Genomic DNA, 21,727 nt, shown 5'->3' with positions numbered 1-21,727 from the left:
ATTTTCAGGGGAGACGCATTTCCCGTATGGAAATCATCGCAGGTGTTCCTTCTCAAGAGTGTGTGAGTTAGGCCCTGATGTGACATAGGAATAAGTACATACTTTTAATAGGCTCCTTGAGTCCTGCCTTGGTCTGCAATGCTTTTGAAAACATCTCCTGAATCGCCCAGCAGAGATGTATAGTAATTTTAAAAGGAAGGTATCTTTCGGTGTCTGGATTCCTGGAATGCAGCTGATCCTGGATAGTAGACCTGTGCTGTGGTCAGAAATTTGGATATATGATTAGTTAGGGGTTTCCATTTATATTTCAATTGTTCATTAGTCCCTAAGTCATGTCCCATTCTTTTGCAGTCCCATGGACTGTGCCCACCAGGTTTTTCTGTCCATGGGATTTCCCAGGCCAGAATACTGCAGTGGGTTGCCATTTGCTTTTCCAGGGGATCTTCATGACTCAGGGATCAAACCCCGGTCTCCTGCATTAGCAGGTGGATTCTCTACCACTGAGCCACCAGGGAAGCCCTTGTTTTTCTGATACCATTGCCTTATATTTGACATAGCTCTATTGGGTGGATCACATATGTCTGTGCCTGTGTGTTAGGCTTGCCGCACATGTTTCTTTTGTCCACAACAGTACAGTGAAGTGGCTTGGCTTGCTTAAGTCTCTCAGGGTACCAGCAATAGAGAAAATGTATAAAGAGAAAGGGTTTCCTTAACTTAAGGAACAGAATTTCCACAACTCCCTATGAAAGGGGTTTAGTCTCCTGACTAGACCTATTAATATTCAATGAAATCTTTCGTGACTGCTCATTAGAGGAAAGCAATGGTTCTACTGTTTTTACTTGAATATTGGCTACATTTAAAATTATGCTTGAGATTGTGTGAAATAGGTAAGTAAAGCTACAGATCCCAGTGATCCATTTTCTTTACCCAGCATATGGGTGCAGTACAAGCTCAGTGTAAACCATCAGTTTCGGTGAGTACAATGTGCCCTGCAAGGAAATATTTTTTATAAAGTAAACAGACTGGATGTGCTAACAGGAAATCTATACTTTGTTCAGCAGATTATTTATCTAATAAAAAAGGACTTAGAGCCAAGGGAATGTATAAGGTGGTGATTGTGAGTGAGAACAGGTGACAACATTGAGAGAGACAGAGAGTGGTGTAATGAATAGTGCAGAGACCTTCACATTTTAACAGATGTACATGAGAGATGGTTAGGACCACTACCAAGCAGTGTGACCTTGACTAAGATGCTCACCATCTCTGATCCTCGGTTCCCTTGCCTGCCAATGGGGACAATAATATTATATGTTATCTCACCCAAGGCAAAGCCATTCCTCACGGCCTGATGCCAGCCTCCGCTGGCTCCTAAGGCCAAGGCTCTCATCACACTTGTTTCACCATGGTCTTCAGACTGGCTTCCTGCCCACCCCACCATAAGCCCCTTGAGGACCTTTTTACCACAGCCCCTCAGAACACGTTTACCATCTTATGAGTGATGATAAAGTGGGGTACACGGAGCAGTGCAGCTGCTGTTACGCTGTCAATTCGTTGCAAACAACATGTAGGAAACAAGTGGCTGGAGCAAACCTCTCCACTCAGTTTTCTGTTGCTCCAGGGCCGTTTGTGTTTTTTATCCCCACATCGTCCAGAAGCTTATTGTATGAGAGAAACACCCTCCTTTCCCCTTCCGAGTGCACAATCATTATAGCAGCCATTTCTCAACTGAATTGTGAGTGAACCCTGAAAATCCTCAGCTCAAATTTTGGTTCGTCAAGCGGGTGAGGGGAATCCTGTCGTCTCTCCCCACTCTGGCACGAGTGTCTAGTGACCGTCTCTTCCCCCTTGGCTTCCCCTTTATTCTGTATCTTGGACAGTCCTTTACCTCCTGAGACTGAGGTCTGTCCTAGGCTATGGCTGCTTTCAGCACTGTGCTGAGGGCATCGATGACTAGGTGGGCACTGGGGATACTTGTTGGTTGAATACAGCTCAGAGAGCCAGGCGACTTTATTTCACGGGTGAGAAGTGTAGCTTCCACGCAGGCTGCCATCAGCAGGTTGGACGGTTTGAACCTGCTGATCAGCGTCCTCGGGCAAGTCCACAGGCGCCCTGTCACTCTGCTCCCCTCTCTTCCTCTTGCTTCCATAGCTTCTTCTACTCCGCACCTTCCCCGTGCCCTCCTCTGTGCTCCCGCTGCTCTCCGTGTACGTGGACACTGTGCCAGAGACCACCCTGTCTCCCGACCTCACGTGGTGTGATTGTCTGTTCCCTTTCTAATTAGACCGCTTTGAGGAGTTTTCTCTTCACTCACAGTCCATGGTGGACACCCCAATACAGTAAGCATCATGGGTCTCCTTTTATTCTTTTTCCTTTGTTTTATATTTTTCCCTCTCTTTTTTTCCTTTTTTGAGGAATCAATATGGTATTGTGGATAAGGACACAGATAACCTCTAATTCAGATAACCTTCCTTTCCACCTAGTTCTGCCACTTGCTATCACATCATCTTGAGAAATTAAATTGGCCCACTGTGCCATACCAGCCTTGCCTGAAAATGGGTGAATTTTTCTGAATAACGCCATGAACTGAGCAGGTGGTTTTTGTGAGTATTGAATGAGGTTCGTAGAAATGTGTTGGCATGTTCCCTCTTGTAACAAATACTGAGCTGCAGCGGGGCAAGTTGCAGGTCAGGCCTTACCCTCAAGCTTCACGAAGCATTTCAAGGTCACATTAGACATCTGTGTCCAGCCCTAGAGGCTCCTTCCTTCTCAGCCACAGTCCTCGAGCTTTTCCCTCACAGCTAGACGAACCCTCACCAGGAGGCTGGCTTACCTGTTACACCTCTCCCACCTGGAAATCACTCACAGACTTCATCTTCTGTTGCGTGCATCATTCTGTTCCTGGTAATCTTGTCCTCAGATGGATTGACGCTCCTCCTACTGCAAGGGGATGCCCAGGACTGATAACAAGGCTGTGATGTTTCCCTGCGCCCCCATGGCATGGAAACTCTCTGGGACCTGTGCCCAAACTCCTCTCCTCATTTCATCTCCCTCCATCCCACAGTTCACAGTTTATACTCAAGCTGGGTTCCAGTGCAGGCCCTACCAGCCCAGGCACTCTCCTTCAGCCTCAAATTCCTTATCTGTAAAATGGCAATAACTCTACCTATTGGTGAGGTTTATTGGGAGACCTAGTGGAAATAACAGATGTAAAACACCTAGCACCCATGACCTGGCAGGTGGAAGGCAGTAAATAACTGGCTGTGTCCTCTATCAGCTCCTTTAATGAACAGGATCTGGTGTGGGATAATACTGTGACTCAGTCAATGTCTTTGGACTGAAGGGTCTAGCCTGTGCAAGGGGCAAAACAAGAAATGAAATTGTGGAATAATAAGAAAGAAAGAAATGGAACCCATGTCCACACAAATACTCGTCCTTAGTTACATGTCTTTCACAGCAGCACTGTCTGTAATCTCCAAATAGTGGAGCAGCCTAAAAGTCTGTCAGCTGGAGAGGGGTAAACAGAGTATTCTGTAGCCATTCAGTGGAACCGCATCAATGGATGAAAAGTGATGAACTTCTGCTTTCTGCTGCCACATGGATGAGCTTCCAAAGCATTATGCTCTCTTAAAGAACCTAAACACAAAAGGCCATTTCCTGCAGGAGTCCTTTTATATGAAATGCCCACAAAGGGCAAATCTACAGAGACAGAAATTAGATGAGAGGATGCCTGGGTGTGCAGATTCTATTGGGGTCTGACTGCTGATGGGTACACGGACCCTTTTCGTGGTGCTGGCAGGGTTCCACAACTGCACTGTGGTGGTGGTTGCACCAATGTTTGAAGTTATTAAAGACACTGCACTGGATGCATTGAATGGGCTTGATCTGTGGTATGTAACTATACCTCAGTAAAGCAGTTTAGGAAGGTAATGCAGATGTGCAGGTGAGACATGTGGGAAAAGATGTGCCATTGCTTCTGTAACAGTGGGGAGCGCCCCCGCTCCTTCCACGTCCTGGGTCCAGCCTCCTCCACATGTGCTAGATGCTCCCTCCAGAGACAGTCGCCGTGCACGTCAGGACAGAACCCCCCGTGAGCACACACGTCTAGTGTGTCTCTGTGTTTACACACAGGCGCCCATTGTGTGACCACAAGTCAGTGGCTCTGGACAGGCTCCCAGAACCCACCCTGCATGTGAAATTCTACTTAATTGTTTTCCCATTCTTCTGAAATCACGTGGACCCAGCTTCCGTCTCCCTGGTAACGGACCTCAGCCCTTAGCTCAAACCTCTGGTCACAGGAATACCTGTAGCCTGGTGTGAGGCCCCCTGCCTGAGGTCAGCAACCCAGGAGGGATGCTCAGCAGAACATTAACCAAGACAGTGGAACTCCACCCATCCTCCTTCTGCTGCCAGGACTGAGGTGCGTTCCGTCCCTTCCATCTGGCTGAGTGTCTGGTAAGGAAGGGGACTTGGGGACATAACACACCACTGAGTTATTGAAAATGTTCTAAATATGGCTGTGAATAAATGTGTTAAAATCCCTCTCAGAAGGGAAGACAAGTAATTACAATTTTTTTAAAATTTCACTAGTCTAGTCAAGGCTATGGTTTTTCCAGTGGTCATGTATGGATGTGAGAGTTGGATTGTGAAGAAAGCTGAGCACCGAAGAATTGATGTGTTTGAACTGTGGTGTTGGAGAAGATTCTTGAGAGTCCCTTGGACTGCAAGCAGATCCAACCAGTCCATTCTGAAGGAGATCAGCCCTGGGATTTCTTTGGAGAGAATGATGCTGAAGCTGAAACTCCAGTACTTTGGCCACCTCACGCGAAGAGTTGACTGATTGGTAAGACTCTGATGCTTGGAGGGATTAGGGGCAGGAGGAGAAGGGGATGACAGAGGGTGAGATGGCTGGATGGCATCACTGACTCGATGGACGTGAGTCTGAGTAAACTCTGGGAGTTGGTGATGGACAGGGAGGCCTGGCGTGCTGCGATTCCTGGGGTCGCAAAGAGTCGGACACGACTGAGCGACTGAACTGGACTGAACTGAGTAGCAAATATGGCTCTTCAGTTCAGGATTATATTTAAAACCAGGATGGGTGAAGCCTCATGTGATTTTGCTCCTCAGTCTTAACTGTGCATCAAATCTCCCCTGGAGAGGTTTTAGGAGAGCCGATGCTGGCAGGACAGCCCCAGAGAGTCTGAATTAGTAGGTCTGGTGTGTGGCCGTGGCGTGAGCATTATCTGAAAACGTTCTCTTAATGAAAGCCGATCTTGCAGCTGTGGAAACAGAACCCATTCTTACAGGAGGAAATCGAAGATCAAAAATTTGCGACTGCTCTCTAAAGCGAAAGCAGGTTTTCATCATGACCTGCTATGCTTGACAGATATATTAGGCTGAGGAAAGGGACAACTTGCCCAAATTAATACTAGTTTGAAAACGGACCTTGTGCTTGCCCTACTGTGTGTTCCTGAGTCCAAAGTTTTACAGTTAAAACCCTGCTGTTGTTAGTGAAACTCAGTACATTTTAGCTCTTGTCAGGATCCCTTGTACCTAGTTAGTTGAATACATTTCTAAAACACTGTGGAGATAACTTTATTCAACAGATCAGAATAGTGCTTCAAAGATCAATGATGGCTGAGAATTGTAACTGTTGATGTTAATGTATAAGGATCGGTTGTCAGCCTATCTGCTGTCTGTGCTCAGTTGCAGTTTTAAACTGTGTCCTGTGTTATCAAATTAACTCCCGCTCTCAGGTGAAGACCAAGTTAAGAACAGGACATTTATTGGGGAAAATACAGTTAAGCAATCCCTTGTTTGATGGACACCTATAAAGACCCACCTCTCAAAACGTTCTACTTTAGGGATCTCTTCTGGATATTCTTTGGCATGTTCCCCAATGATGGGCTTACATTGCTGTGTCCTGACTCACCGTCCTGTTAAAGACAGGGCTTTCAACCTCTAAGGTGTATTACAGTGGCCAGGTTCTCTCGAAGATCCAAAAGAGGGTCATGGCGTGTGCTCAGGACACCTTCAGAGTGTGTCTGCAGGAACAGGGCCTCTGAGAGGAACGGATCCCCACCTGTGGCAACAGGAAGATCTCGGGTCAGCCTTTTGCAGAGCAGCTCCAGGGGACTCATGGCTCGGTGAAGATCACACCCAGCAGCATGCCCTGGATTGTGGTTTAAGGAACTGGGTGGATGGCGGTGCCCATCCATGAGACACCCCAGGGAACACAGGCCTGGGGCTACTAGCAGGTCTGCAATGCTTATGGGACATCTGAGTGCAGATAGCCCATACGTCTCAGCCTGTGGGGGAAGCGGGGCCCAGTTGAGTCCTCTTAGGTAGATCTGGTGATAGGAAAAGCCATCAGCATAGAGGGATACTAATGAAAAGAAGTCAGATGGGTAAGAGCTCTAGGGGGTGACATGGTCACCCAAGGATCATGTATAGAATGGAAGAGTACAGGGCAGAGGTTAAAAACCAGAGAAAAACAAAACCAAGATTTAGGAGGGGATCAAAGTAAATGGACAGACAAGGAGTCTTAGAAGAAATGAACTGAGAGGTAGGGGGAAAGCCAGGGTGGGCTGCTGTCACAGACTCTGACCAAGGAAAGTGTTTTTGAAGACGGAATGTGTCTGTGGTCAATACAGCACTGGGTCCTACAGTTTGGCGCACGGAGCTCTTGGGATACGTTAGCAAGGGGATGTTCTGTGGATGGGCACTCAGAGGAGGAATCAAGAGGTAACCAGATAAGGATGCTCCTGGAGTCTATACCTTCAAGAAGCATGGCTTGAAAGGAATGAAAGACTCAGGGTATTGGAAGTAGAGGCCTGTGTGCTTGCAGGGTATGCTATTTTCTATTCCCCAAACCAAAGAGTCCAGGATGCCCATTGCAAAAGAATCATCAGGACTGTTGACTAGAGGACAGAGTAGAGAATTGGAATGATCTTCACAGGTGAGTATTCATGTCGAGAGGGGAGTGTGGTATTTTCAAAGCAGCAGTGGAGTTCCAGGAAGACCTCCTTCCTCTCCCTCTGGGCCCCGCTGTGCCTCTGCGGCCCATGGTCACAGGAAGAGCCAGGTGGTGGTGGGGGACGTGGGTTGCTGAGATCACAGTCTCAACGTACGCTCCTTAGACTCCATGGACACTTTAATGTATTTTTTCTCCCTGGATGATCTGATCTTCCTCATGAGTGTTCACCCTTCATAGTGGTTAGTAATGGGAAACCCCCACTGAAGTTGCTTCTGACTTGGAAAGTGTGGTTGCATGCAACCAGCTGAATATTCACAGATAGAAATGCTTAGTCTATTCCGGTGAAAATGTCTCTACTTCTTTCAGCGATGGAGCAGGGGTATATGTCACTTACAAGGCTTGCAGTCATGTGGGAGAGGGAGTCTATAACACGGCATACGTTTGTTCCTCACAGAGGCCTCAGTGTTCCCTGAGGGAAAATGACCGTCCTCTCCTGGCTCCAGCTGTTGATGCTGACCTGTACCGCCCATGGGTGGGGGTGGGGAAACTTGCATTTTTGTCTCCCTCCTCTTGCTGTGGACCCAGTGCTCCATGGCTGACTGAGCCTCAGCCACCCTGCTGGCATCTGCAGACCCCTCTGAATCTGGGACTGATCGTCCAGCCCATCCCTGGGCAGGGATGTCCACTCCTCAGCCACAAGGTCCCCTAGCCCACTGCCTGCTTAGGCTTCATCTGGATTCAGTCCCTTTCCACATTTCTCCCTCAGGTGATGCCGAGCCCTCCCTTGGATCTCACCTGTACCACAGCAGGAACCAAGATCAGCTCCAGAAAATGAAATTCCTAAACTGCAGCCACCCCTCCGTCCAAAGACTCCACTGAGTCATTGTACAGTGTGCCCCTGGAGTCAGTCCCAAGTGTGAATAGGGTGAAATCCTCCTGTCCCTGGTGTTCATTTCTTGTCACACCTCCCTTTCTGAGCTCTCTCACCTCTGCCTGACAGTGCCTCTGTGGGCCATTCCCCACTGTGACTGGGACGCTCTTTCCTTTGGCTTGTCTTTCATTTGACCCAAGACTTCACATACAATATCCAGGTCAAAGGGGGCCTAGTGTAGAATGTGTAGCTTGTCGAGTACAGTGAGGATAGTTGGTGTCACATAAGCCCCACGCCCCTGAAATATAAAAACAGAGGGATAAAGAACACAAGAGTCAAATATGCCAAAGATGCCTGAGATGTTGGCTTAGATGAGGACTGAAGAGTGTCTGTGGGATCAGGAAGAATGGATATTAATGATGGCCATGATGAGACCAGTTACAGCGGAATGACTGGGACAAAAGCTCCATGGAACGGGGCTGAGGAGAGAATATCTCAGCAGAATTTGAAGCAGTTTTGCTTTGAATGTCAACTGGTAATGCGCCAGTAGCTGCAGAATAAGGTGGTGGAAGACGGTGGGTTTCCCCGTGCTGTGGAATGCTGCGATGAAGAATGAACAGGTTCTGGTTCAGGACAGAGGAGTGATAACTGCAGGTGCAAAATCCCTGGGAAGGTGCAAGGCATGTTATCCCCAGCAGAGGTGAGGGGCTGGGTGTAGTCAGGAGCACACCTGCAGAGGGGCAACAGACTGCCAGGGCAGAAACATGCAGTTTGGGACTGGGAAACTTGAAAAATCCCACGGGACTGCCTCTTCCTTCTCCAGGAATTATTGGCCTGTGGGGCTGGTGGTCATTAGGATGGAGAAAGTTTACTACTGTGTAGTGTAGTAGTGTAGGTAGGTGAGAGTGAAAACGTGCAGTTCTACTCTGGCCACGGATTTAAGATAAAACACTTCTGTAAAGTTGTAAAGTTTGCTCCTCAACGCTCTGGTGCTCAGACACAGGCAGGGCATGTGGGTGGGTAGGCAGGAGGGTGCAAGGAGTACAAGAGGCGTGCTTGCAGGGGACAGCTTCCAGCCCTGGCTCAGCCGACCCAGGAGGGGCCTGGCAGGTAGCGTCGAAGGACGTGTGGTAGGTGAGGTGGGGGTTTCCAGGAGGTTCTGGCATCAGTGCACTGGCGCTAGAGCGAGGGAGCCTGAGGACAGGACATCATGTTGAGGGTGATGAGAGGGAGGAAGGCTAGAAAAAGGGCCCCATGAGGGGCGCGGTCTTTCCTGATGCCCGGGACGGGACCGTGGGCAGGAGGATGCTCGAGTGGGGAGGAGGGGAACATCGAAGAGGACGCAGAGTCTCCGGGATGACCGGGTGAGCCTCGTGGGCACTGAGGACGCATCAGAGGAGTGAGGCCTGCGAGAACAGTGAGTGTACCACGGGAGGAACGCGTTCACTGGCCTGGGGAGGGCGGGAGAAGAAATACAGGGGACTTGTACCGGTCCCGCACTCTGGGGGCTTCGGCAGAGGGCGACAGGACCCGGACATACCTGGCCAGGTTCCTCAGTGAATGAAGACTTTGAAACAGGGCCCAGGAGAAAACTCCCAACCGACCCGGGCCAGGAGACTGGCGCGGGGCTCACTGGGTTCCTGCGCGCAGGCCCAGAACCAGCCAATCGGAGCGCAGCCCCGCCCACCAAGCTCCGGGTTTCCCGGGTTCCCTGACTTCCTGCCCGTGTTGCCTTGGTTCCGCGGGCCGCTGGAGAGGAGCCCGCGGTCCACGGGTGGTTTGGCCGGGCCCCTTCGAGAGGGTCCCTTCCTCTCTCTGGTCCTCATGGGCATCCTCCTTAACTTCCGCATCCACGCTGTTCGGTCCTCTGCGCGAAAACCCAACAGAAAGGATGGATTTTCTTCCGGGCTGCTGGCGTTTTGGTTTCTGTGGTCTGCAGGTGGCAGTGTTGCTCCAAGTACTGCCATCCCGTTTCTCCCCCGCCCTTTGTCATTTAAAAAAATCTCGACGAAGCCTTTTGTCAGAAGAAGTAGCATATATTTTTCTCTGTTTGAGCCGGTTAGCTGGTTCAAACTGCATCTGAGCCCTTCGGAGAGCCCTTTGTGGAAACTTTGAACAAACCCATTGACACTTAAAATTACAATAAAATAATATAAACTGATATATTGAATAATGGTGGAGGGAATGAGCTCCCTTGTCGTGCTTCTGATCCTAGAGGAAATGCTGTATTTAAAAAGAACTTTATTATGACAGTGAGTTCTGACTTGAAAATGTTTATGTGAAGTGGAAATGCAAGTTGTTCAGTCATGTCTGCCAGGCTTCTTAATTGGAGTGGGTTGCGATTTCCTTCTGCAGCGGATCTTCCCAACCCAGGGACTGAACCTGAGTCTCCTGCATTGCAGGCTGACTCCTTACCATCCAAGCCACCTACAATATATAACATGAGAGGGACAAGTGCCAAGCTAAGATCCTGCTGGGTAATTGATGCTGGACACCACCCAAGAAGCAGGTGGTATTACTGCCCTCATTTTTTGCCTTTGAGAACTCTGGCACACAGAGGAAGAATCAGCTGTCAAGGTTCTCCAGGTTCCTCCAAGAGTGTCCCTCTGTTCAGGTCTCAAGTCTGTCAGATTGTAGTTTGCACACTGGTTTGCAGGATGCTTTCCTATCCCCAATAGAAGAATGAAATGAAATAATGGGAATGAGGGTAGAGTGAAAGTGTTAGTCGCTCAGTCCTGTCTGATTCTTTGAGACCCCCTGGACTGTAGCCCACCAGGCTCCTCTGTCCATGGGGATCCTCCAAACAAGAATATTGGAGTTGGTTGCCATTCCCTTCTCCAGCGGATCATCCCGACCCAGGGATTGACCCTGGGTCTCACAGGGATTGCACCGAGGTCTCCCACATTGCTGGCAGATTCTTTACCATTTGAGCCTCCAGGGAAGCCCAAATGAATGTAAAATCGCCTGCAGAACTTTTTAAAATGTATAATAACATAGCTATGACAATAAGATGCTAAATGAAAAGGGAGGGTGCCACATAGAAAACAATTCATATACTGTATCAGTATCATGACGCAACACAATTATAAAGTAAAGCACCTGGAACAAATCAGGTACTTTTCATTTGGTCTATATTTGACCAGATTTATATTGAGAACAGACTGCTGGTCATTTCTTGGTTAATAATGGAAATACTAGTGTGAGGAAAAACACAGCGAAAGATACAGCACCTGTCCTTAGACAGTTCTATTTTATTTCGAGAAATATAGCTCTGGGGACTACCTGAGAGACAGCTGGACAGACAGCAGAATTCATTTTCACTTCTGAAGAATCTCATGGGCGCTTGCTGGGTACACAACATTGAGCTCTGTGGGTGGGGAGGAAAAGTAGATTTCATCACTCATGTCTCCTGTAATGAAAAGGGAAGCTACTAAGTTATTAGGGGAAAGATGTTTGTGAATCACAGGTATGAGAAAGGTCTTATATTCAGAATATATAAGGACATTTAAAATTGCAAAGGACAAAATGTAGTGAAGGCAGACAGATCCTTTTGTCAGGAATTCAGGTGTGGAAGGAGAAACTAGAAAGTGGCAGCACCTGGAAATTTTCAGGGTGATGGACGTGGCCTGTTCCTGATCATGGTGGTGATCACTGGAATTTGCCATGTGTCAGAGTTCAGAAAGCTTCACACCCAAAGACAAGCAGGCCAGGACTTCCCTGGTGGTCCAGTGGTTAAGAATCCACCTGCCATATGAAATTAATACACAGAAATCCCTTGTATTCCTATACACTAACAATGAAAAATCAGAAAGAGAAATTAAGGAAACAATCCCATTCACTATTGCAACAAAAATAATAAAATACTTAGGACTAAATTTACCTAAAGAAACAAACGACCTGTATACAGAAAAATATTTTTAAAAACTGGTGAAAGAAATCAAAGATAACACAAATAGATGGAGAAATATATCATGTTCTTAGATTGAAGAATTAATATAGTGAAAATGATTCTACTGCCCAAAGCAATCTATAGATTTATCACAATCCTGAACTATCAATGGTATTTTTCACAGAACTAGAAGAAATAGTTTCACAGTTTGTATGGAAACATCAAAGACACTGAATTCCCAAAGCAATCTTGAGAGAGAAGAGTGCAACTACAGGAATCAACATTCCTGACTCAGACTCTATTACAAAGCCACAGTCATCACAATGGTATGGTACTGGCACAAAGACAGAAATCTAAATCAATGGAACAAAACAAAGTGCATTGATAAATCCCTGCACCTATGAACACCTTATCTTTGACAAAGGATGAACAAATATGCAATAGCTAAAACACGGTCTGTTCAATGCGTGATCCAGGGAAAATTGGTCAACTATGTGTAAAAGAATGAAACTGGAAGACTTTCCAACACCATACACAAAAATAAACTCAAAATGGATTAAAGACCTAAATGTAGGGCCAGAAGCTATAAAACTCTTAAGAGGGAAACATAGGCAGAACACTCTGTGACATAAATCACAGCAAAATCCTCTAGGATCCACCTCCCAGAGTAGTGGAAATAAAAAAATAAATAAACAAATGGGACTTAATAAAACTTAAAAGCTTTTAAACAGCGAAGGATACTAGAAGCAAGGTGAAAAGACAGCCCTCAGAACAGGAGAAAATAATCGCAAATGAAACAACTGACAACGAATGAATCTCCAAAATATACAAGAAGCTCATGCAGCTCGATATCAAAAAAATGATCAACCCATTTTTCTAAATTCCATATACATGCATTCGTATATTGTATTGGTGTTTTTCTTTCTGTATAATAGAGTGAAGTAAGCCAGAAAGAAAAACACCAATACAGTATACGAACACATATATATGGAATTTAGAAAGATGGTAACGATAACTCTGTATGCGAGACAGCAAAAGAGACACATGTATAGAACAGTCTTTTGGACTCTGTGGGAGAGGGCAAAGGTGGGATGATTTGGGAGAATGGCATTGAAACATGTATAATATCATATATGAAACAAATTGCCAGTCCAGGTTCAATGCATGATACAGGATGCTTTGGGGCTGGTGCACTGGGATGACCCAGAGGGATGGTACGGGAAGGGATGTGGGAGGGGGGTTCAGGATGGGGAACATGTGTATACCCGTGGCAGATTCATGTTGATGTATGGCAAAACCAATACAATGTTGTAAAGTAATTGACCTCCAATTAAAATAAATAAATTTTAAAAAAATGATCAACCCAATAAAAAGTGGGCAAGTGACCTAAACAGACATCTCTCCAAAGACATGCAGATGGCTAATAAACACATGAAAAGATATTCAGTATCAGATTATTAGAAAAATGCAAATCAAAACCACAATGAGGTATCATCTCACACAGGTCAGAATGGCCATCATCAAAATGTCTACAAACAATAAATGCTGGAGAGGGTGGGGAGAAAAGGGAACATTATTTCACAGTTGATGGGAATGTAAACTGGTATAGCCACTATGGAAAACAGTGTGCAGATTCCTTAAAAAACCGGGAATAGAACTGCCATACAACCAACTGCTGGGCATACACCCCAAGGAAACCAGATATGAAAGAGACATATGTACCCCAATGTTTACTGCAGCATGGTTTACAATAGTTAGGATATTGAAGCACCCTAGCTGTCTATCAGCAGATGAATGGATAAGGAAGTTGTGGTAAATATACACAACGGAATGTTACCCTGCTATTAAAAAGGAACACACCTGAATCAGTTCTAATGAGGTGGATGAACCTGGAGCCTGTTATACAGAGAGAAGTAAGGAAGAAAGAGAAAGACAAATACTTATATTAATGCATATATATGGAATTTAGAAAGGCGGTAGCAACGATTCTACATGCAAGGTAGCAAAGAAGACAGAGACCTATACAACAGACTTTTCAACTCAGTGGGAGAAGGGGAGGGTGGGATGATTCGAGTGAATAGCATTGAAACAGATACATTACCACCTGTAAAATAGATGACCAGAACAAGTTCAAGGCATGAAGCAGGGCACCCAAAGCCGGTGCTCTGGGACAACCCAGAGGGATAGGGTGGGGAGGGAGGTGGGACCCCTAGTTCAGGAATGGGGGGGACACATATATACCTGCGGCCGATTCATGTTGATATATGGCAAAAACCATCAAAATATTGTAAAGAATTATTCTCCAATAAAAATAAATTAATGATTAAAATTTTTAAAAAAGAATCCACCTGCCGATGAAACGGGCAGACGTTCAGTCCCTGGTCCAGGCAGTTTCCACGCGCCACAGAGCAACTAAGACTGTGTGTCACAGCTCCTGAACCTGCCTTCTCCAACTACTGGAGCCACGAGCCTAGAGCTCATGCTCCGCGACGAGAAAGTCTCCGCAATGAGAAGCCCGTGCACCACCGCTAGAGTAGTGCTGCTTCTCCACAGCTAGAGAAAGCCCTCGCGCAGCAACGAAGACTCAGTGCAGCCAACAATAAAGAAAGAAACAAGAAAGAAAACCAGGCCGATCTTACTGTGTGTTCATTTGAAAACTCCAATGGTAGATACTGAAGTAGGTGCATCTCTATATTCTTTGAATAATCATATCTTGGGTGAAGCTAACAAAAATTACATCACAGGCTATATTAAAACCTTAGAGCAGCTTCCCAGGCACTGCTCGTTTCTAGAAACTACTTTTCTCAGAGAACTTACTTCGGAACTTTAGTAGCTGGAACTGCAGCCTCCGGCACATTCAAGGGCAGGAAACGAAACACATTAGAAAGACACGGTTCAAATCCTATGAGTGGCCTGTGACCACAGGCTAGGATGAACACACATTCCAGAAAGAGTCTCTTCACATTTCAGTAACTGATCCTGTATTTCAGCCACTTAGTTCAGTTCTTTAGGGCCACTGCTGTCCCCTTAAACAAACACTTGGTGTGAAACATTTGGAAAATGACCTTAACCCAATACATTCCCAACCACTTTTCACATGTCACAAGGAGTCTCTCACAATGATATTTCTTCACCTAGAAAGCCAATTTTCAGATAAAGAAAAGAATTCACACACACCTTGTGAAGAAATACTGAGATTTTAGAAACTGACTCACAAGTAAACCGTGGATCAACATTCTTTCCTCTCTTCTCCCTCCATCCACTCTGAGAAATGAATATTTGGCCATGCTATCTGCTCTGCCCACCAAGTTTCTCATACCACACACGTGCTGTTAATAGTGAGCCTATACACAAAGGCATTAATACCAGTTAGATCTACAGAAGTTGGCTACCTGGGGGCAGGGAGGTGGCTGGGGCAATAAATTCCTCATCTCATTTCCTTCACCACCCCACCCCATTTCATTCCCTGCAGTCACTGGGCCCAAATGAAAAAAAAAAATATCATGCCAAATCTCTCCTTAAATCACCACTTCCTCAAGTGTCCTTCGTTATCTTACATGGCTTCTGAGGCCAGGGAACAGATTTTGCTTGAGATGAGTAAAGCTAGAGAGACAGCCCATTGGCCAGAGATTCTGTTTGGGAGGTGATGTCTCTCAGGGTACTGCTTCCCCACTGTGATGAATAAAGTAAAAGTCATCTTAGCTTGGATCTGGTGCCCCATTTTTCAGATGTTAGCCACGAGATGGCGGGCTAGTAAGGTACTTGGATACTTGATCAATAGCCTTTCAGTTCAGTTCAGTTCAGTTCAGTTGCTCAGTCCTGTCCAACTCTTTGTGACCCCATGGACTGCAGCATGCCAGGCCTCCCTGTCCATCACCACCTCCCAGAGCTTACTCAAACTCATGTCCACTGAGTCAGTGATACCATCCAACCATCTCATCCTCTGTTGGCCCCTTCTCCTCCTACCTTCAATCTTTCCCAGCATCAGGGTCTTTTCCAGTGAGTCAGTTCTTCACATCAGGTGTTCAAAGTATTGGGATTTCAGCTTCAGTATCAGTCCTTCTAATGAATATTCAGGACTGATTTTCTTTAGGATGGACTGGTTGTATCTCCTTGCAGACCAAGGGACTCTCAAGAGTCTTCTCCAACACCACAGTTCAAAAGCATCAATTCTTCGGCACTCGGCTTTCCTTATAGTCCAACTCTCACATCCATACATGACTACTGGAAAAACCATAGCCTTGACTAGACAGACCTTTGTTGGCAAAGTAATGTCTCTGCTTTTCAAATGCGGTCTAGGTTGGTCATAACTTTTCTCCAAGGAGACTTTAAGGGAATTATATTACCCGGCATAATGGGGATGGGGGGCGGTGCAGTTTCTTCATCCAATCAGTTGAAACAGCTTAAGAGCAGGGACTGAGGCTTCCTGAGGATGAAACAATTTAGCCTCAAGACTACAGCCTGAGAAACCCTGCATGAGACTCGAAATTGCCGGCCTGCTCTGCAGATTTGGGTCTCTAGAGTGCAACCTGGATTTCCAGCCAGCCGACCGGCCCAAAGGACATCAGAACTGTCAGCACCTACAAGCCCATGATCCAATTCCCTAAAATAAGTCTCTCTCTATTGGCTGGAGAAGCCTAATATACCCCCAATATGTCACATCTTTCTCTGTCCAATCCAAAGATATTGGCTGAGTCACAGTATCATTCCACACCGGATGCTGTGCATTAAAGAAGCTGATAGGTAGAGGACACAGCCATTTATTTAGTGCCTTCCACCTGCCAGGTCATGGGCACTAGGTGATTTACATCTGTTATTTCTGGTAGGTCTCCCAGTAAACCTCACCAGCAAGTAGACTTATTGCCATTTTACAGATAAGGAATTTGAGGCTGAAGGAGAGTGCCTGGGCTGGTAGGGCCTGCACTGGAGCCCAGCTTGAGTGTAACTGTGAACTGTGGGATGGAAGGAGACGACATGGGGAGAGGAGTTTGGGCACAGGTCCCAGAGAGTTTCCATGCCATGGGGGCGCAGGGAAACATCACAGCCTTGTTATCAGTCCTGGGCATCCCCTTGCAGTAGGAGGAGCGTCAGTCCATCTGAGGACAAGATTACCAGGAACAGAATGATGCACGCAATAGAAGATGAGGTCTGTGAGTGGTTTCCAGATAAGCCAGCCTCCTGGTGAGGGTTCGTCTAGCTGTGAGGGAAAAGCTCGAGGACTGTGGCTGAGAAGGAAGGGGCCTCTAGGGCTGGACACAGATGTTTAATGTGACCTTGAAGCTCAGTAGTTGTTACACCAGGGAATATGCCAGCACATCTCTACTAACCTCAGTCCATACTCAAAAATACAACCTGCTCAGTCCATGGCGTTATTCAGAATAATTCACCCATTTTCAGGTGAGGCTGGTATGGCACAGTGGGCCAATTTAATTTCTCAAGATGTGATAACAAGTGGGAGAACTGGGTGCAAGGAAGGTTGTCTAGAATCAGAGCTAGTGTCTGTACCCACACACTGCATTGTTTCCTCATAAAACGGAAAAAAGGAAGAAAAAAAGGAGGAAATAAAAAAAAAAAACAATAAAAGGAGACCCATGATGCTTACTGTATAGCAGCATCCACCTTGGACTGTGGGTAAAGAGAAAACTCCTCAAAGAACCTAATCAGAAAGGTAACTGACAATCACACAGCATGAAACCAGGGGAACAGATCAGCTCAAGCACAGCGTACATGTACATGGAGAGCAGCGGGAGCACAAAGGAAAGGTACGGAGCAGAAGAAGCTATGGAAGCAAGAGGAAGATGAGAGCAGAGTGACAGGGCTCCTGTGGACTTGCCCGAGGACACTGATCAGCAGGTTCAAACTGTCCATCCTGCTGATGGCAGAATGAGTGGAAGTTATACCTCTCACCCGTGAAATAAAATAGCCTGGCTGTCTGAGCTGTATTCATCCCACAAGTATCCCCCCCAGTACCCACTTAGTCATCAATGCCCTCTGCACAGTGCTGAAAGCAGGCACAGCCTAGGACAGACCTCAGTCTCAGGAGGTAACGGATTGTCCAACATATAGAATAAATGGGAAGCCAAGTGGGAAGAGACAGACACTAGACACTCCTGTCCAAGTGGGGATAGAAGACAGGATGCCCATCATCCGCTCAAAGGAACAGGAATGTGAGCCTAGAATTTTCAAGATTCATTCATTGGCAATTCAGTTGAGAAACAGCTGCTCTGATGGTGATGCACTAGGAAGGGGAAAGGCGAGTGTTACTCTGGTACAATAGGGTTCTGGACAATGTGGGAATAAAAGACAGAAACAGCCCTTGACCTATGAAAACTGAGCCAAGAGGTTTGCTCTAGCCACTGTTTTTGTGCATTTTGTTTGCAGCAAACAAATTGACAACGTATCAGCAGCTGCACTGCTCTGTGTACCTCACCTTATCATCTCTCATAAGATGGTGAACGTGTTCTGGGCACCTGTGGGGCACCAGACTCCCAGACGGGTGCTTTCCAGACACTGTGGGCACAAGGACGTTCCATACAGCAAGAGGGTCCTCAAGGAGCTCACCGTGGGGTGGGCAGGGAGCCAGACTGAAGACAGTGGTGAAACAAATGTGATGAGAGCCTTGCCCTCAGGAGCCAGCGGAGGCTGGGATCAGAGGGTCAGGAATGGGCTTCTCCTGGGGGTGGGATAACATATAATATTATTGTCCCCATTTGCAGACATGGGAACTGAGGATGAGAGAGGGTGAGCATCTTACTCAAGGTCACACTGCTTGGTAGTGGTCCTGACCATTTTTCATCTGTGTGGGTTGAAATGTGAAGGTCTCTGCACTATTCATAATACCACTCTCTCTCTCAATGTTGTCACCTATTTTAGCTCTCAATCACCACGTTACACAGTCCCTTGGCTCTAGGTCCTCGTTTACTAGACAAATAATCTGCTGAACAAAGTATAGATTTCCTGTTAGCACATCCAGTCTGTCCACTTTATAAACGAAACTTCCATGCAGGGCATGTTGGCTCTACCCAAACTGATGGTTTACACTGAGTTTGTATTGCACCCACATGCAGGGTAAAGAAAATGGATCACTGGGATCTGTAGTTTTACTTACCTATTTCACACAATCTCAAGCATAATTTTAAATGTAGCCAATAATCAAATAATCAAGCCAATAATCAAATGACCACTCATGAAAGAGTTCATTCAATGTCAGTACATTCTAGGCAGAAGACTAAACCCCTTTCATAGGGAGTTGTGGAAGTTCATCTCCTTAAGATATGGAAATACTCTTTTTTAAAAAATACATTTTTACTGTTGCTGGTTCCCTGAGAGACTTAAGCAAGCAATGCCACTTCACTTTTCTGTTACTGACAAAACAAACAAGCAAAGCACCCCTAACCCACAGGCACATAGATGTATGTAATACACCCAATATAGGTATGTCAGATATAAGGCAATGGTATTGGAAATACAAGGGCTTCCCTGGTGGCTCAGTGGTAAAGAAGCCACCTGCTAATGCAGGAGACCGGGGTTTGATCCCTGGGTCATGAAGATCCCATGGTAGAGGAAATGGCAACCCACTCCAGTATTCTGGCCTGGGAAATCCCATGGACAGAGAGGCCTGGTGGGTACAGTCCATGGGATTGCAAAAGAATGGGATATGACTTAGGGACTAATCAACAACAATCAAAATATAAATGGAAACCCCTCAGTTCAGTTCAGTTCAGTCGTTCAGTTGTGTCCGACTCTTTGCGACCTCATGAATCGCAGCACGCCAGGCCTCCCTGCCCATCACCATCTCCCGGAGTTCACTCAGACTCACGTCCATCAAGTCCGTGATGCCATCCAGCCTGGAAACCCCTAACTAATCATATATCCAAATTTCTGACCACAGCAGAGGTCTACTGTCCAAGATCAGCTGTACCCCAGGAAACCAGACAACCAAAGATGCCTTCCTTTTTAGATGACTATACACTGCTACTGGTCGATTCAGGAGATAAAAGTTTTCAAAAGCATTGCACACCAAGGCAGGACTCAAGGAGCCTATTAAAAGTATGTACTTATTCCTATGTCACATCAAGGTCTAACTCACACACTCTTGAGAAAGAACACCTGTGATGATTTCTATATGGGAAATACATTTCCCCTGAAAATACTACATTATTTTGTCTCATTTTGTGACGTGGGACAGGAGGTGTGGAGGAAGCTGATGTAAAGGAAAGAGCCTACTTCTGAACCTGGTGAACACCGATTTGAGCCCAGTTACCCTGGTCACTGACTGATGTACATAGGATGATTCAATATCAGTTTAAACTGGCGATCCACAAGGAAAGAGAAATAAGTCACATACAGACTGTCCATACTGTTCATGGCGTTCTCAAGCACATCAAGGCTATATATTGTCACCCTGCTTATGTAACTTAATATGCAGAGTACATCATGCGAAATGCCGGGTCGCATGAAGCACAAGCTTCAATCAAGATTGAAGCAATCAAGCAATCAAGATTGCTGGGAGAAATACCAATAACCTGAGATATGCAGATGACACCACCCTTGTGACAGAAAGCGAAGAACTAAAGAGCCCCCTGATGAACTTGAAAGAGGAGAGTGAAAAATAAACCACCCTTATGGCAGAAAGTGAAGAAGAACTAAAGAGCCTCTTGATGAAAGTAAAAGAAGAGAGTGAAAAAGTTGGCTTAAAACTCAACATTCAGAAAACTACGATCATGGCATCCGGTCCCATCACTTCATGGCAAATAGATGAGGAAACAATGGAAACAGTGAGAGACTTTATTTTTTGGACTTCAAAATCACTGCAGATGTTGACTGCAGCCATGAAATTAAAAGACGCTTTCTCCTCGGAAGAAAAGCTATGACTAACTTAGACCGCAGATTAAAAAGCAGAGACAGTACTTTACCAACAAAGGTCCATCTAGTCAAAGCTTTGGTTTTTCCAGTAGTCATATATGGATGTTAGAGGTGGACTATAAAGAAAGCTGAGTGCCAACGAATTGATGCTTTTGAACTGTGGTGTTGGAAAAGACTCTTGAGAGTCCCTTGGACTGCAGGGAGATCCAACCAGTCCATTCTAGAGCAAATCAGTCCCGAATATTCACTGGAAGGACTGATACTGAAACTGAAACTGCAATACTTTGGGCCACCTGATGCGAAGAACAGGCTCATTGGAAAAGACCCTGACGCCGGGAAAGACTGAACGCAGGAGAAGGGGACAACAGAGGATGAGATGGTCGGATGGAGTCACCGACGGGATGGACATGAGTTTGAGTAGGATCCGCGAGTTGGTAATGGACAGGGAAGCCTGGTGTGCTGCAGTCCATGGGGTCACAGAGAGTCAGATATGACTGAGCAACTGAACTCCACTGAAGACTGTCCAACCGCCATCTGATACTAAAGTGGTGGGGCATCTGGGGAAAAGAACTGTTCTGAGAGAACACAGATCCCATTTGGTTAAAGAGGATTCTGGTCTGAGACACTAAGGCACACCTGGTTGGTCCTAGAGAGAGAGATGTCTTCCTCTGCGTGCCTGTCCCTGTCTCTACCCCTCGCTCTCACACATTCCTTCTCAGGATCACGTTCTCAACAGCAGGACGCCAATGCAGTGCCTCCCATCCTCAGCCCCTGCGAGAAGCCGGGAGTGGGCGGCGGTCGGCCTCCCATCCTTAGTGTGTGTGGAATAGAAGGGTAAAGACCACAGAGAGGAGTCCTCCAGTGTCCTAGAGCCTAGCCGCCCTTCGGGGGTGAGGAGTTGGCGGGCCTGGTGTTGACGTCACAAAGATGGGACATTTACCCCTCCCTTCCTTGTAGAAGGACCTTCCTGTGTATTCCCTGGGTTGTAGTGGATTAAGAGGGAGCCTGGAATGGCCTGAAGACAAGTAGGTTCCTCCACGGGGACGATGGCAGTAGGGCGAGGGGATTCGGAGAAGAGGAGTTAGTGCCGGGTCCTCTCGACTGCGTGCCCGGAGGTCCTCTCTCAGCA

General features: G+C 46.5%; 1 long non-coding RNA gene across 1 annotated transcript; it reads right to left on the bottom strand.

Annotated features, from left to right (window-relative positions):
* Positions 1-2,355: 2,355 nt before the first annotated feature.
* LOC138931034 (uncharacterized) lies at positions 2,356-9,485 on the bottom strand. Its single transcript, XR_011446345.1, has 3 exons — positions 9,385-9,485; positions 5,930-6,079; positions 2,356-5,276 (listed from the first exon to the last, which is right to left on the bottom strand). It is a non-coding gene; the product is annotated as an uncharacterized lncRNA (long non-coding RNA).
* Positions 9,486-21,727: the final 12,242 nt, after the last annotated feature.

Source organism: Ovis canadensis, chromosome X (genome assembly GCF_042477335.2).
Source record: "Ovis canadensis isolate MfBH-ARS-UI-01 breed Bighorn chromosome X, ARS-UI_OviCan_v2, whole genome shotgun sequence".
Classification (NCBI taxonomy): domain Eukaryota; kingdom Metazoa; phylum Chordata; class Mammalia; order Artiodactyla; family Bovidae; genus Ovis; species Ovis canadensis.
This window is presented reverse-complemented; position numbering and strand designations above follow the sequence as displayed.